The sequence below is a fragment of the Procambarus clarkii genome, chromosome 24 (genome assembly GCF_040958095.1).
Source record: "Procambarus clarkii isolate CNS0578487 chromosome 24, FALCON_Pclarkii_2.0, whole genome shotgun sequence".
Classification (NCBI taxonomy): Eukaryota; Metazoa; Arthropoda; class Malacostraca; order Decapoda; family Cambaridae; genus Procambarus; species Procambarus clarkii.
In genome coordinates, this window is record NC_091173.1 from 10,889,787 (window position 1) to 10,904,465 (window position 14,679).

The 14,679-nt window shown below is 44.3% G+C and overlaps 1 protein-coding gene across 3 annotated transcripts in view; it reads left to right on the forward strand.

The window, feature by feature from the left end:
• LOC138368178 (ATP-binding cassette sub-family G member 1-like) overlaps positions 1 to 14,679 on the forward strand; it is a 66,071-nt gene that overhangs the window by 16,975 nt on the left and 34,417 nt on the right. Inside the window, exon 1 of one of the 3 annotated variants that reach the window (XM_069330610.1) lies at positions 8,839 to 8,993. The exons of the other annotated variants lie outside the window; for them this stretch is intronic. The gene's annotated coding sequence lies outside the window, so the exon portion shown is untranslated. Of the gene's footprint in view, positions 1 to 8,838; positions 8,994 to 14,679 lie in introns of those variants that run through there. 3 annotated transcript variants of the gene reach the window in all.

The window sequence follows — 14,679 nt, forward strand, 5'->3', positions numbered from 1 at the left end:
ATAGTGTTCACTTATATAATATATATATATATATATATATATATATATATATATATATATATATATATATATATATATATATATATATATTATATATATATCTATATTATATATATATAAATCATATATAATTTTTTTTATGTACATGCTCGATAATTTAGCCCGTCCTCAGGTTAGGCTAGTTTAGGTAGCCTAACCTAATTTTATATTAACAATATAAAAACTCTAGCGACACGAAAATGTTCTACTTTAACCATCTTCAGGTAATGTACATTCCTAAGATGTACTACCTTGATTTAATACATTTTTTGTGCACTGTATTAATAATTAAACAATGAACTACGTCACCTGTTAAGGCTTAGGGGCTCCCTTACCTTGCCTTGATTCGGGGGGTCAGGGTCCGCGCGGCCCGGTCTCTGACTAGGCCTCCTGGTTAATAATGAGCCCGTGCAGGAATATCCATTAAAAAAAATGAAACTTTTATGTCATTATGATGGATATAATCCCTGTCAGAAAGTATCCGAACAAACCATATTATAAATCCGGTCATATGTGCACGAGTTGAATTATTTATACGTGATATTGTAATATTCGTACTATATGAACGCGGAAATATATAAAAGTAGACAAAATATGAAGTAGAAGCAGACTAGACCAATGGAGGCTCCGACCTGGTGTTCCCGTGTGCGAGGGGAGGGGGGGGGGGAGTCGGGAGAGAAGGAATGTATATTTCAGTCCAAAAACTGAAAGAAAAAAACACTACCTCAACCTTATACAATACACTTGACCTTATACAATCAACTAAAAACTTTAGTACATGCGTAAGGACCATATCAGTTAGGGGTGTACGCATGTATTGCAATGGGTAATATGTTTAATATTGTACTTATTGTTCAAATTCTGATGAGGCTGCTCGTTGGTTTTTCAGCCAGCGTAACCCCGCCGTTGTTGCTACTGTCACACTGATGGAGTTAAGACCACTGCGGGCTCACCATAGCCCGTGCTACTTGTAACTTTGTGTTTCAGGTAGTAAATCTTAAACAACAACAACTGATGGAGCGTTGTAACGACACAATATCGTTAACAAGGACTGTTGTGGTCTCGTTGTTTGTGTGATTTGCGCCCCCGCTCCCCACCCCCCTATCCTGGAAGGCAGGGTGCACCCCCCCCCACCCCCAGCAGGAAACAAACACCACTAACAAAGGCACGTCTTGAGCAAACACTGTATGTATTTGCTTCAAACAAATCCGCCCTGGCGGCTGTGTGGCTCCTGGCGGATGGTTTCCCACTTGGGACGAGATTCTTTTTTTTTCCTTGGCGTGAGAAGGTTTTGGGTTTATGCGTACGAGAGCTGGATGTGTGTGTGTGTGTGTGTGTGTGTGTGTGTGTGTGTGTGTGTGTGTGTGTGTGTGTGTGTGTTATCACCTAGTTGTGCTTGCTGGGTTGAACTTTGGCTTCTAGGGCCTGCCTCTGAACTTTCAATCAACTGATTTTTCCCCCCCCTCATCCCGTAGCAGCTGTCTAACTCCCAGGTACATATCTACTGCTGGGTGATCAGGGGGCACCATGGTGAAAGAAACTCTACCCATTTGTTTCTGCCTCTGCCGGGGATCGAACCCGGGTCCTTAGGATTACGAACCCAGAGCGCTGTCCACTAAGCCGCGGGGCCCCCCTCCATGCATGTGTGTGTGTGTGTGTGTGTGTGTGTACTTACGTAATTGTGCTTGCGGGGGTTGAGCTTTGGCTCTTTGGTCCCGAGCGTGTGTGTGTACTTAGATGGTTCTCTGTAGACTGTTTCCTATATAAGAGTCATAGTCATAGTCATACATAGGTAAATAAGCTCTTTAGTTGTATATGATTTAGCCTAAACTGTGCCTTAGACGCCAGAACTGACACACGCGCGGCCATCATTCAATTAAACTGGAAACATGACGGATGATAGACCTTAATTACCCTCCCAAGGATGATAGGCCTTACTAACCCTCCCACGGATGATAGACCTTACTAACTCTCCCACGGTTGATAGGCCTTACTATCCCTCCCACTGATGATAGGCCTTACTATCCCTCCCACTGATGATAGGCCTTACTATCCCTCCCACGGATGATAGACATGAAGCCCAACACTGAACTTAAGTTGACTCAGCTGGCAGATACTGTGGGCAAGTTTGAACTTAAACTTGCACTCAGTTTTTGGCAAGTACTTCAACTCCACTGCTGCAAGTTTGGACTTAAAACATTCTAAGTTGCATTTTAAGGCAAGCATGATCAAGTTGTTCCTTGACGAACTTGTGTTATTAAAGCTCCTGTTGTGAGCTACGTCTCGAACGAGAGGTAGAAGGGCGACCCAGAATCTGAGCAAACACTTGAGCATGAGGTATAAGCGCGACTCAGAATCTGAACAAGCACTTGAGTGTGAGGTGTGAGTGTCACCTAGAATACCCGTAAATACGATCATAATTTAGAACCTGAGCAAGCACTTGAGCGTGAGGTATAAGAGCGACTCAAAATCTGAACAACCACTTGAGTGTGAGGTGTGAGTGTCACCCAGAATCCCAGTAAATACGGTCATAACCTAGAACCTGAGCAAGCACTTGAGCGTGGGGTATACGCGCGACTCAGATTCTGAACAACCGCTTGAGTGTGAGGTGTGAACGCGACCCAAAATCCCAGTAAACACTTGAACGTGACCCAGAATCGGAGCAAGCACTTGAGCGTTAGTTTCAAGTGCCACCAGGATCCAGATGACGCAATGAAGGACTTTTCAAACGACCTGATACGTAGAAAATTATGCCTCTCTTGTTTTCGGAGGATCGCGTCCCCAAGGTCGAAACTTCCCCATGAAACACGACAGATTTTCGACCTTATGGAAGGGTGTTGCTTGTGACTCTCTTGCCTTCTTTTGTGATTAGATATTGATTGGCCCAATATGTGGGAAGTAGGAATGATGGCCTGTTATTGTCTGGTGTTCTTCATGGTTCTGTGTTGTTATTGTCAGGTGTTCTTTGTGGTCTGCGGTGTTATTGTCAGGTGTTCTTCATGGTCTGCGGTGTTATTGTCAGGTGTTCTTCATGGTCTGCGGTGTTATTGTCAGGTGTTCTTCATGGTTCTGTGTTGTTATTGTCAGGTGTTCTTCATGGTCTGTGTTGTTATTGTCTGGTGTTCTTCATGGTTCTGTGTTGTTATTGTCTGGTGTTCTTCATGGTTCTGTGTTGTTATTGTCTGGTGTTCTTCATGGTTCTGTGTTGTTATTGTCAGGTGTTCTTTGTGGTCTGCGGTGTTATTGTCAGGTGTTCTTCATGGTTCTGTGTTGTTATTGTCAGGTGTTCTTCATGGTCTGCGGTGTTATTGTCAGGTGTTCTTCATGGTCTGCGGTGTTATTGTCTGGTGTTCTTCATGGTTCTGTGTTGTTATTGTCAGGTGTTCTTCATGGTCTGCGGTGTTATTGTCAGGTGTTCTTCATGGTCTGCGGTGTTATTGTCAGGTGTTCTTCATGGTCTGCGGTGTTATTGTCTGGTGTTCTTCATGGTTCTGTGTTGTTATTGTCAGGTGTTCTTCATGGTCTGCGGTGTTATTGTCAGGTGTTCTTCATGGTCTGCGGTGTTATTGTCTGGTGTTCTTCATGGTCTGCGGTGTTATTGTCAGGTGTTCTTCATGGTTCTGTGTTGTTATTGTCAGGTGTTCTTCATGGTCTGCGGTGTTATTGTCAGGTGTTCTTCATGGTTCTGTGTTGTTATTGTCAGGTGTTCTTCATGGTCTGTGTTGTTATTGTCTGGTGTTCTTCATGGTTCTGTGTTGTTATTGTCAGGTGTTCTTCGTGGTCAGCGGTGTTATTGTCAGGTGTTCTTCGTGATCAGCTGTGTTATTGTCAGGTGTTCTTCATGGTCTGCGGTGTTATTGTCAGGTGTTCTTCGTGATCAGCGGTGTTATTGTCAGGTGTTCTTCGTGGTCTGCGGTGTTATTGTCAGGTGTTCTTCGTGGTCTGCGGTGTTATTGTCAGGTGTTCTTCATGGTCTGCGGTGTTATTGTCAGGTGTTCTTCGTGATCAGCGGTGTTATTGTCAGGTGTTCTTCATGGTTCTGTGTTGTTATTGTCAGGTGTTCTTCATGGTTCTGTGTTGTTATTGTCAGGTGTTCTTCGTGGTCTGCGGTGTTATTGTCAGGTGTTCTTCGTGGTCTGCGGTGTTATTGTCAGGTGTTCTTCATGGTCTGCGGTGTTATTGTCAGGTGTTCTTCGTGATCAGCTGTGTTATTGTCAGGTGTTCTTCATGGTCAGCGGTGTTATTGTCAGGTGTTCTTCGTGATCAGCGGTGTTATTGTCAGGTGTTCTTCATGGTCACGGGTTTTCTCCCATACACCACCTTCATTGTGTCATACACACCTATCATTTAGTTACCCCCAAAATATCAATCCAGTTCTTCGTGAATCATCGGCAACAGTTATTAAAATAGTAAAATTAAATCACACAGCAAGTGTAACAGACTTTTTCAAAAGTTTTGTAGTGATAAATGAAGAGCAGCACATTAGACCTCTTCTGCACACACACGTTCGATGGTGTGTGTGTAGAAGACAAAAGACTTTCAAAAAAAGACTTTTGAAAGACTTTAAAAAAAAACTGCCTAGCCAGATTTGTAGCCTATTTAATACAATAATTTCCTGGAAAGTGGAGGAGGGGGGGGGGGGGGGTTCTGAATCATCAGAGAAAATATAGAAGAATAAATATAACATCTACTTTATGGTTTGTATTTTTCGAAAATTCAATGAAGTTTCACTTCAGCTTGAAGGCAAATTATGTACGTTGTTAGATTGCAAACGTGTTCTGAAAGTTTTGATTGAAAAAAAAAAAGTATATAGGTACAGAAATCACAATAGCGTGATGCATCAAATGAACAAAAGGCAGCGTCTGGGATGCTCCTGGACGTAGGTTCGAATCCTCGTCACGGCCCTTGTGGATTTGTTCATAAGTATAGAGGTACTTTTCGAACCAGCTCCAAATAGAAGCACCGCAACAGCACGCCCGAGTTGACAGAATATATTGGACATCTCTGAGATCAAGATCTTAAGAAATTGTACAGATTATTTATTCTTACTGAAAGAAGGACTGAATAGCCGATTTTCAGATTTATTTTCTTTGGAATTCAAGCCATGGATGCCGGATCCTTTGGGCTGTGATATAGAATCTGTCAATAAAAACATCCAAGAGCAACTTATTGAACCAAAATGCAATGGTGAATGCAAATGCAAATTTGTAAAAGCTGCAGTGATTGAATTGTGGTTCTCAAATACATCTAAACAGCTCTGTCCAAAGAGGGGGTTCGAAATGGCTATAATATTGACAAAGGCAAAAAGTCTAACTAGTATATGCATGCGAGGAGACACAAGACAAAAGCTTACAAATAACAAACTAAATATTGAGAATCTTACAGCAAAGCATCAGGCACAAATGACACATTGAATAAATATTAACAAAATAAGTAAATTGTCTATAGTTTCATAAAAAAATTGTTGAGACGATTTCTTAAGATAACGTTTAAGAAAATAACCAAAAGGTGGAACAGGGACAAAATGGTTGATTAACAATAAGCTAGGCTTCATGTGCTCAACGTTGTTTCATAAAAGATATCCGCGTCACTATTATGGTTACCTTTCTCTCTCTCTCTCTCTCTCTCTCTCTCTCTCTCTCTCTCTCTCTCTCTCTCTCTCTCTCTCTCTCTCTCTCTCTCTCTCTCTCTCTCTCTCTCTCTCTCTCTCTCTTCTCTCTCTCTCTCTCTCTTCTCTCTCTCTCTCACTCTCTCTCTCTCACTCTCTCTCTCTCACTCTCTCTCTCTCTCTCTCTTCTCTCTCTCTCTCTCTCTCTCTCTCTCTCTCTCTCTCTCTCTCTCTCTCTCTCTCTCTCTCTCTCTCTCTCTCTCTCTCTCTCTCTCACTCACTCTCTGGGGCGTGTGAAGCCTGTCTGATATATTCACGAGGAAGGATGGCGCTGTCTTGGGCTTGTCAGCTACCTGCGGCTTGTGTTACACCTTGGGTACACTCCCTCTCTCTCTCTCACCTTCCCTCACTATTTCCGTCTTGTCTCCCTCCCTCATACTCTTCCTCTCACTCTATCTCCCCTCCATCGCCTCTTCTTCCCTTCTTTTTCCTTACTTACTTCCTCCTCCCCCTCACACACACACTCCTTTTTTCCTTCCCTCTCTCCCTCCTGCCTTCCTCCACCCCTTTCATATTGTTATTTTTTGTGAGTTTACATGTATAAAAATAAGAAAAAATAATTAATGATTTAATTAATGTTTGTATTTCATGTACTGTGACACTGCCAAATAATGCAAGCCGTATGAAACATTGAAAGTCAAAAATATTTAAAACAATACTTTTTTCATCCATATTTATTTTCCAATATAATTGTTGACAGTGCCAATATTACTTAATGAAGAGAGGTATTTAATCTACTCTAGGAACTATATTTGGGAGCAGAACATTATACACGTGCTTACTATTCATAATTAAACAAACTTCAGCATTACAGATCTGACTGAGAACATCATTTGCATAAGAATAAAAGTGAGGGTGAAATAAAGACAAGGTCAGTATACACTGGCAAATGTATCTTACAAAAAATTATTTTTGTGTTTTACACATTTTTTACAAAAATAATGTCCTAAAGCATTTACACTATTCCTTTGCATCATTTCCTTTCTAAAGGTAATAGATAAGATAAATAATGACTTATTGTACACATTCAGTATCCCTAGTCCACCATCTTTCTTATCTTTACATAGTGTAGTCCGTTTAATTGGTTGGTATCTACCATACCATACATATCTAAAAAATAGTTTTGTCAATCTCCATATCAATTTTATTATCAATTGGAAAACTGTCAGACCAATACCACACTTTAAACAAAATTTTGCCATTGATTATTCCAGCCTTCTGAAACAGGGTTAATTTCCTATTTAACAACATATTCCTGGCTGAGCTTTCTTTAGTTCCGGACTGTGTTCAGGACTAACTTATACTTGTTTGCTAGTGCAAATGTTGTAGTAGTGTTGCTTGACGCCAGACCCAACGGTGGTGTTGCTTGACGCCAAACCCAGCGGTGGTGTTGCTTGACGCCAGACCCAGCGGTGGTGAGTCTGGCGTCAGTGACGGTGGTGTTACTAGGTCAGAAGAACACAGCGGTGCTGAGTCTGGCGTCAGTGACGCTGGTGTTGCTAGGCCAGAACAACACAGCGGTGCTCAGTCTGGCGTCAGTGACGCTGGTGTTGCTAGGCCAGAACAACACAGCGGTGCTCAGTCTGGCGTCAGTGACGCTGGTGTTGCTAGGCCAGAACAACACAGCGGTGCTCAGTCTGGCGTCAGTGACGCTGGTGTTGCTAGGCCAGAACAACACAGCGGTGCTGAGTCTGGCGTCACGTCAGCCCCCACCTGAGTAAAAATCTTCCTTCCGGTGACAGTGGATTGACAGCTATCTGCTTTTTATTTGTTGTCAGCCATTGGACGTACAAGGTAGGTACGCAATTGTGAAGAGAGAGCACTAAGCCATTTAAGGGTATAAGACAAAAGCAAATTACCCCCTCACTACGGCATCGCTGCTCTTTACAGTAAACGGAACCCAATCCAACCTAGCCTAACCCAACCAAAATGAGAGATAAAATATTGTTTTACGTGGAATGCACAATGTGTGTGACGTCACTGTGGCCTCATACTATTTGAGATCAGTTTTTAGATTCTATTGTTTGCAAGGGATATGAGGACAAAGAGCTGGGATACGATGGCAGGGTGCTGGGATATGAGGACAAGGAGTTGAGATTCGGGGCTCATTCATTTGTGTAAATAAATCCTGTATTAGCATTTAGGATAACAACAATCAAACCAGAGTCTAGCCATATGAACCCGGCCTGTATTAGGCTATTCAGTAGTCGCCTGAGGTGAAGCCAGGAGCTGGCGTTTCCCTTGTCGATCTTCTTACTTTTACAGTGTGAGAAAATATACTGGGGACCATGGGTGATCCTGGGAGTGAGCCTACCGCCTGTTGGGCAGCAGACACATCCTCCCCCCCTCCCAGGGGACGAAGTTATGCTATCAGATTGTGAACCAGCGTGTGGCTAACTCGGGAACCCTCAAATGGAGGAACGAGAAGCAGCGAGGGAGAAGACATTGGTACGAGCGCGTATGTTGTCTGGGAAGACGCCAGGGGGGGGGGGGGTAGGGTAGGGGGGTAAGTTAATACACACACGCCCTGAATAACCCTGGCAGTGCTTGCACTAGACGGAGGAGAGGTGGAGGGAGGGGTTGAGAGGGGGGCGGGGGCTACAGTGATGAAAGGAAGATGGTCCTAGTGGATGGATGGTGCCCGAGACCCCGTACAGCATCCACGCATGATGGGAAGTGCATGTTTTGGGTGGCATGGGAGTTGGCTTGAGTATGGATATGGTGACCAAAACCACACATCAGAAAATGAAGAAACGACGACGTTTCGGTCTGTCCTGGACCATTATCCAAGTCTTGTGATCTTGGAAGAGTTCACACGAATATGTGGATATTGTGGTGGGGGTGTGGAAGCAGAGGAGATGGGGATTAGCGGTATGAAGAGGGAGGTTATTATTATTATTTTACATCTTTATTGACAAAATTAATTACAATTTTGCCTAATCTGAGGATTTTGATAGTCTTATTAAATTGAGGTTAATGCTAGTATAAGAGTATAAGAGGGAGGAGGGTGGAGGAGACAAGCGTGGTGAAGGTCGGGAGGGAGGGTACATGAGGGAGGGGTCGGGCTGGGCATGAAGGCATAGTGCCAGTCTCCCTTGTGAGTGCGTGAGGGAGGGAGGGTGTCTGGCCTGGGCTCACTCTCCACAAACACCCTCACCAGTACATCTCTCTTCTCATTATTTGGCTCGACTTAAAACTTTAAATTATCATTTGATGTAAAATATGAGTGAAACCTAATATAGAATTACTTAGTGTGAAAAGTGTGCTGCACCTGCAGGCAGCAACGGTACGTAACTTGTGCAATAAATGTATTAGATATAAGGGTAATAATAACTAGCAATGCTATACAGTTGATAGATACTAGGGGTCTCGTAGTGCAGTTGGCTTCCTTCTCCACTCACAATCTCATAGTAAATCGACTCACGACTCACAGTAAATAGGTACCTGGGAGATAGACAAATGTTGTGGGGATGCGTCCAGTAGTTCCATCTTGCGGGTGGGGAGTGGGGGGGGGCCACGATACAAGCCTAAATTATATATATAAAGGCTTCCTGTCCCGGCAACGGGAATTATTCTTACATTCATTTGGCCTGAATACTTGGTGTGTGTAGTATCGTATACTGTATTGACTCCCAAAACGACAACTATGACCCGTGAGTTGGGGAATCAGTGCTTGTACCGTATCAAATCTTTGTATGGGATCATGTGTTCGATCCCACTACATCGCCTTACGGTAGGCTGTGCCGTTCTGTTTTCTGTAAATAGGAAGAACTGTGCCTCTGGCAGTCCTGCCTGTCACGTCACTCTGGCACTCATGCCAGTGACGTCACGCTGCTGACGGGCGGCGTCTCAGGGCTTTAGCGCACCTTTGGTCCGAATGAGCGCATCATGTTTTGTACATTAAAAAGTAACCAAATAGTCTAATGGCAATGGCATGAATCTAAATAGCAGAGTAAACTATTGGTCTCAATATAAATAGGTCAGTGCCCCCCTGAGCCAGTATCCAAATAGCTCAATGCCTCTTAGGTCAGTATCCACAGTACCCAAATAGCTTTGTCCCTGGGTCAGTACCCTTATAGCGTATGGGGGAGTGGATGAAGTGTGTGGGATGTTTCAGTTTAGGGAGCCTTGGTCTGGCGCCGGAACCTGTCCTCCTACAAAGAATGTTACTTGTCGCTCGTAAGCATTACTATGGCTAAAAAATGTCGTACTAGAAAATGGAAGCTTGCGAAAGTGACGTACTGTCCCGTTTTCTGTTTTGGGTCCTCTGGCTTAATCTGTTAGTACACACAGAAATCACAATAGCGTGATATATCAACTGAATTAATCCATAAGGGCCATGATGAGGGTTCGAACTTACGTCCAGGATGATCCAATACGCGCCTTAATCGACTGCGCCACAACATGGCGTCTGGGGTCATCCTGGACGTAAGTTCGAACCCTTATCACGGCCTTTGTGGATTTATTCATTTGATATATCACGCTATTGGGATTTATGTGTGTATTGAAGTAAGGGCGAAGAGGTAGAACAGCTTGTTGACAGCCCGAGTGCATGGGGGGAATTGTGTAAAAACCCCGAGTTGTGTCTCGGAGAGGCTGCGGGATCCGTGTGAGAGCAGTAGCAATCCCGGTTCCAATTCTTATACCAAGTCGTGGCGGTAGTCGATTAAGGCGCGTCTGGGATCATCCTGGACATAAGTTCGAACCCTCATCACGGCCCTGGTGGATTTATTCATCAGTCTGTTAGGTTAGGAGAGGACACTTTAAATGAACCGTTTTCTTGATGTTTTGAAACTTTAGGAGGCAAGGCTGGGTAGGTAATGGGAGGTGTGACCTCGGGCCGCCGTAGCACCAGCCTTGGTCTGGGACTCAGTAGCCTAGCTGACTTCCTGTTCCCCATACCTGTACTCAACAAGCTGTGGACCAGACCACACACTGGAAAGTGAAAGGACGACGACGTTTCGGTCCGTCCTGGACCATTCTCAAGTCAAGTCGGTTTGGTCAACATATTTCAGTCACGTTATTATGACTCCTCGCTTGTGTCAACTAGCTGTGCTTGCGGGGGTTGAGCTTTGGCTCTTTGGTCCCGTCTCACAACTGTCACTCAACTGGTGTACAGATCCCCGATAATAATCCTGTGGAGGAGAGATTGGGTTCAAACACGCGCTGAACCCTCGTATCATTTTAGTCATTTCTTATGCATTTCTTTCCCATCTTGTGTGGGTTGGTGGTCTCATACCCATTCTGTGGGCGGTGGTGGGTCCCACACCCATCCTGTGGGCGGTGGTGGGTCCCACACCAATCCTGTGGGCAGTAGTGGGTCCCACGCCCATCCTGTGAGCGGTGGTGGGTCCCACACCCATCCTGTGGGCGGTGGTGGGTCCCTCACCCATCCTGTGGGCGGTGGTGGGTCACACACCCATCCTGTGGGCGGTGGTGGGTCCCACACCCATCCTGTGGGCGGTGGTGGGTCACACACCCATCCTGTGGGCGGTTACAGAGGAACATACCAACAGTTAATTTTGCGAATCACGTAACAATCTTTTGAAGGTATTTACACTAATTACGTAAAACACGAAAAGTAACACGTGATGAAAAATATGACAGTGTCTGACCACGAAGATATATATATATATATATATATATATATATATATATATATATATATATATATATATATATATATATATATATATATGAATGAATGAATGACTGGACAAAGAAAATTACATTAATGTGATGAGTAAGTGAGAAAGTCAGCAGAAACCACCGTTAGGATTCGAACCTGCACAATGGGTATTCACAAGCATACGTTTTGAACCACTTGGCCACGACATGCTAAAAAAAAAAATTCAACTTGTGATTCAACTGAATCGTCCAGAGGTGTCGAGGCTTGCACTGAACTCCGATCAGGGGGTTTTCAGGCATTGGCCGTAACCTGTCTGGCTGTTGTATGGGAGTGGTTTAGATCCTATGCTTGGGGGGGTATCCTTTGTGTAGGTTCGAAGCCTCATCATGGCTTATACTAATTTTCTCAGTAAATGAAGTAATTGCTAATTTTTTTAGCACTACTAACAGAGTTGTCTCTGAATTCTGCTATTTTGTTCACGTTCGAGTACATAGTTATGCGAAATATGTGAATAGTTCTGCTGACAGAGCCGACATTCAATAGTAACATTTAGAAATCTGCTAGCCTTGTTGGAGGATCCATATATGTGTGGTTCTTCATGCATGATGGAATGATGCTAGATGATGTCACTGGTGTGAATTTCACTTTGTCACAAGTCTAACAGCTCTCGCTGCAGTTCCCGGTATATTGGTTACTCAGATGGTAATCTGGTAGCCTGATTACCAAGATGGTAATCAATTCCCTCTTTACGAACACATGTTTTGCCGAACTCATTAGTTCTATCATGCATTCCGACACCAAAAAGGTGAATGAATCCACAGGAGATAAACTCTGACACCATCATTGATTATCTTATTATGTATGTGGCTGGCTTCAGACACAAGCAGGTCACAGTTATGTCATGGCGAAGCTGAGTGCACCCAAGGACATCAAGGATTAACATGTCGACTTTGGATACATAATGCTTGGTTGAGTGCAAGGATTATGGTAAACAGTTCTGTCCCACACGGACGCGGAAAGGTATTTGTGCAGTGTGAGAGTCGTGAACCCTTTTCCCCTTCCTTCTTTCCCCTCTCTTCCTCACCTGGTTTCTAACCATCAACACACACCACACACACACACACACACACACACACACACACACACACACACACACACACACACACACACACACACACACACACACACACACACCACACCACACACACACACACACACACACACACACACACACACACACACACACACACCACACACACACCACACACACACACAGACACACACCACACACACACCACACACACACACAGACACACACACACACACACACACACACACACACACACACACACACACACACACACACACACACACACACACACACACCACACACACAAAACCAGCCTATGTCCATCCTTTAGCCCAGACCATTCCCCCTGCAAAGTTGAGTGAGGCTAGCCCCAAGCGTCAGGCCTTCAACCTTAGTCAAACAGACATTCTCTTATAGTATAGATTGCATACTACAGATACTATTGTTAGGCCTACCTGTTAGTCACTTCTTCCAGACTACGGAACAACGTGCTTATAGGCCTACCTGTTAGTCACTTCTTCCAGACTACGGAACAACGTGCTTATAGGCCTACCTGTCACTTCCTGTTGTCATTGAGCAGTTGAGCCCAGGATGAAGCAGGTATTTCCGCTCTGGATCCTATCACTGTTGCACAGGAACAGGAAGTATTGCGCAGGAACCTGTTCCGTCAGTCGTCAATTGCTCGACGCTTTAAACTGTCAACGAAAGGGAGAGATTAATTAATGATTTGTTAACTTTCATATTGATCTTGTATTTTGTGTTCTAATATTTCTTGCAGTGGAATAGGTTGGATTACTTAGGCTTTATTTGGCTTGTTTAAGCAAAGACGTTTCGTGCAAAAACGAAGAAATAGCGTTTCTTTGTCCGAAACGCTATGCGTATTAGTGGCTTTTAGGTATTGTATGTACTAGCTCTATCTATAAATCCAACATTATGTTTGTAACTCTTTATCAATGTGTGTACTTTTATCTGAATAAAAATTTGAATTTGAATTTGAAAAGTTGAGTATCCCACATTTGGGAGCGTTTATTTCCTCTAGCCTAACATATGCCCCCAATATCCCGTGTTCGATTGTTGCCGCGTGGGGGGTAACTCGTTCGATTTAAGCTACTTTCCGAACATATACACAAAGGTCTTAACTGTGACATTCCTGTTAACAGCGTCCGCCCAAGTCTCTTCTCTCGTAGACCTTGACTAAGAGTCTTCCTGCTTCTCCCTCGACCTCTGGCCAGTGTGTGGGAGGGAGTGTCCCCGGCTATTGAAGACAGTCAACGGTATATATAATTGTATTTGAGGCAAGGAGGAAGATATTTTTTTTAAAATGTTCCCCTTTACGTGAGTCAATTTGCATCACCAACTTTGATTTTTGTTGTTATTGAATATATAGTAAGCAAATGGTGTAACATTTATTGATGTCAGTGGGCGTAGGCACAGTGATGTCAGTGGGCGTAGGCACAGTGATGTTAGTGGGCGTACACACACAGTGATGTCAGTGGGTGTACACACAGAGTGATGTCAGTGGGTGTACACACAGTGATGTTAGTGGGCGTACACACACAGTGATGTCAGTGGGCGTACACACACAGTGATGTCAGTGGGCGTACACACACAGTGATGTCAGTGGGCGTACACACACAGTGATGTCAGTGGGTGTACACACAGAGTGATGTCAGTGGGTGTACACACAGTGATGTCAGTGGGCGTACACACACAGTGATGTCAGTGGGTGTACACACACAGTGATGTCAGTGGGTGTACACACACAGTGATGTCAGTGGGTGTACACACAGAGTGATGTCAGTGGGCGTACACACACAGTGATGTCAGAGGGCGTACACACACAGTGATGTCAGAGGGCGTACACACACACAATGATGTCAGTGGGCGTACACACAGTGAGGTCAGTGGGCGTACACACACAGTGATGTCAGTGGGCGTACACACACAGTGATGTCAGTGGGTGTACACACACAGTGATGTCAGTGGGCGTACACACAGTGAGGTCAGTGGGCGTACACACAGTGATGTCAGTGGGCGTACACACACAGTGATGTCAGTGGGCGTACACACACAGTGATGTCAGTGGGCGTACACAGTGATGTCAGTGGGCGTACAGCTGTGACGCGACAGTTGCCAAGTGCAGCATTAAATTTGGCTCAACACTCCGGATAGTGCCAGGGAGGGCCAGGGAGGGCCAGTCAGTGGCACTGGGATACTCAGATAACCGCTCAGTGTTGTACTTGCACCAAACGT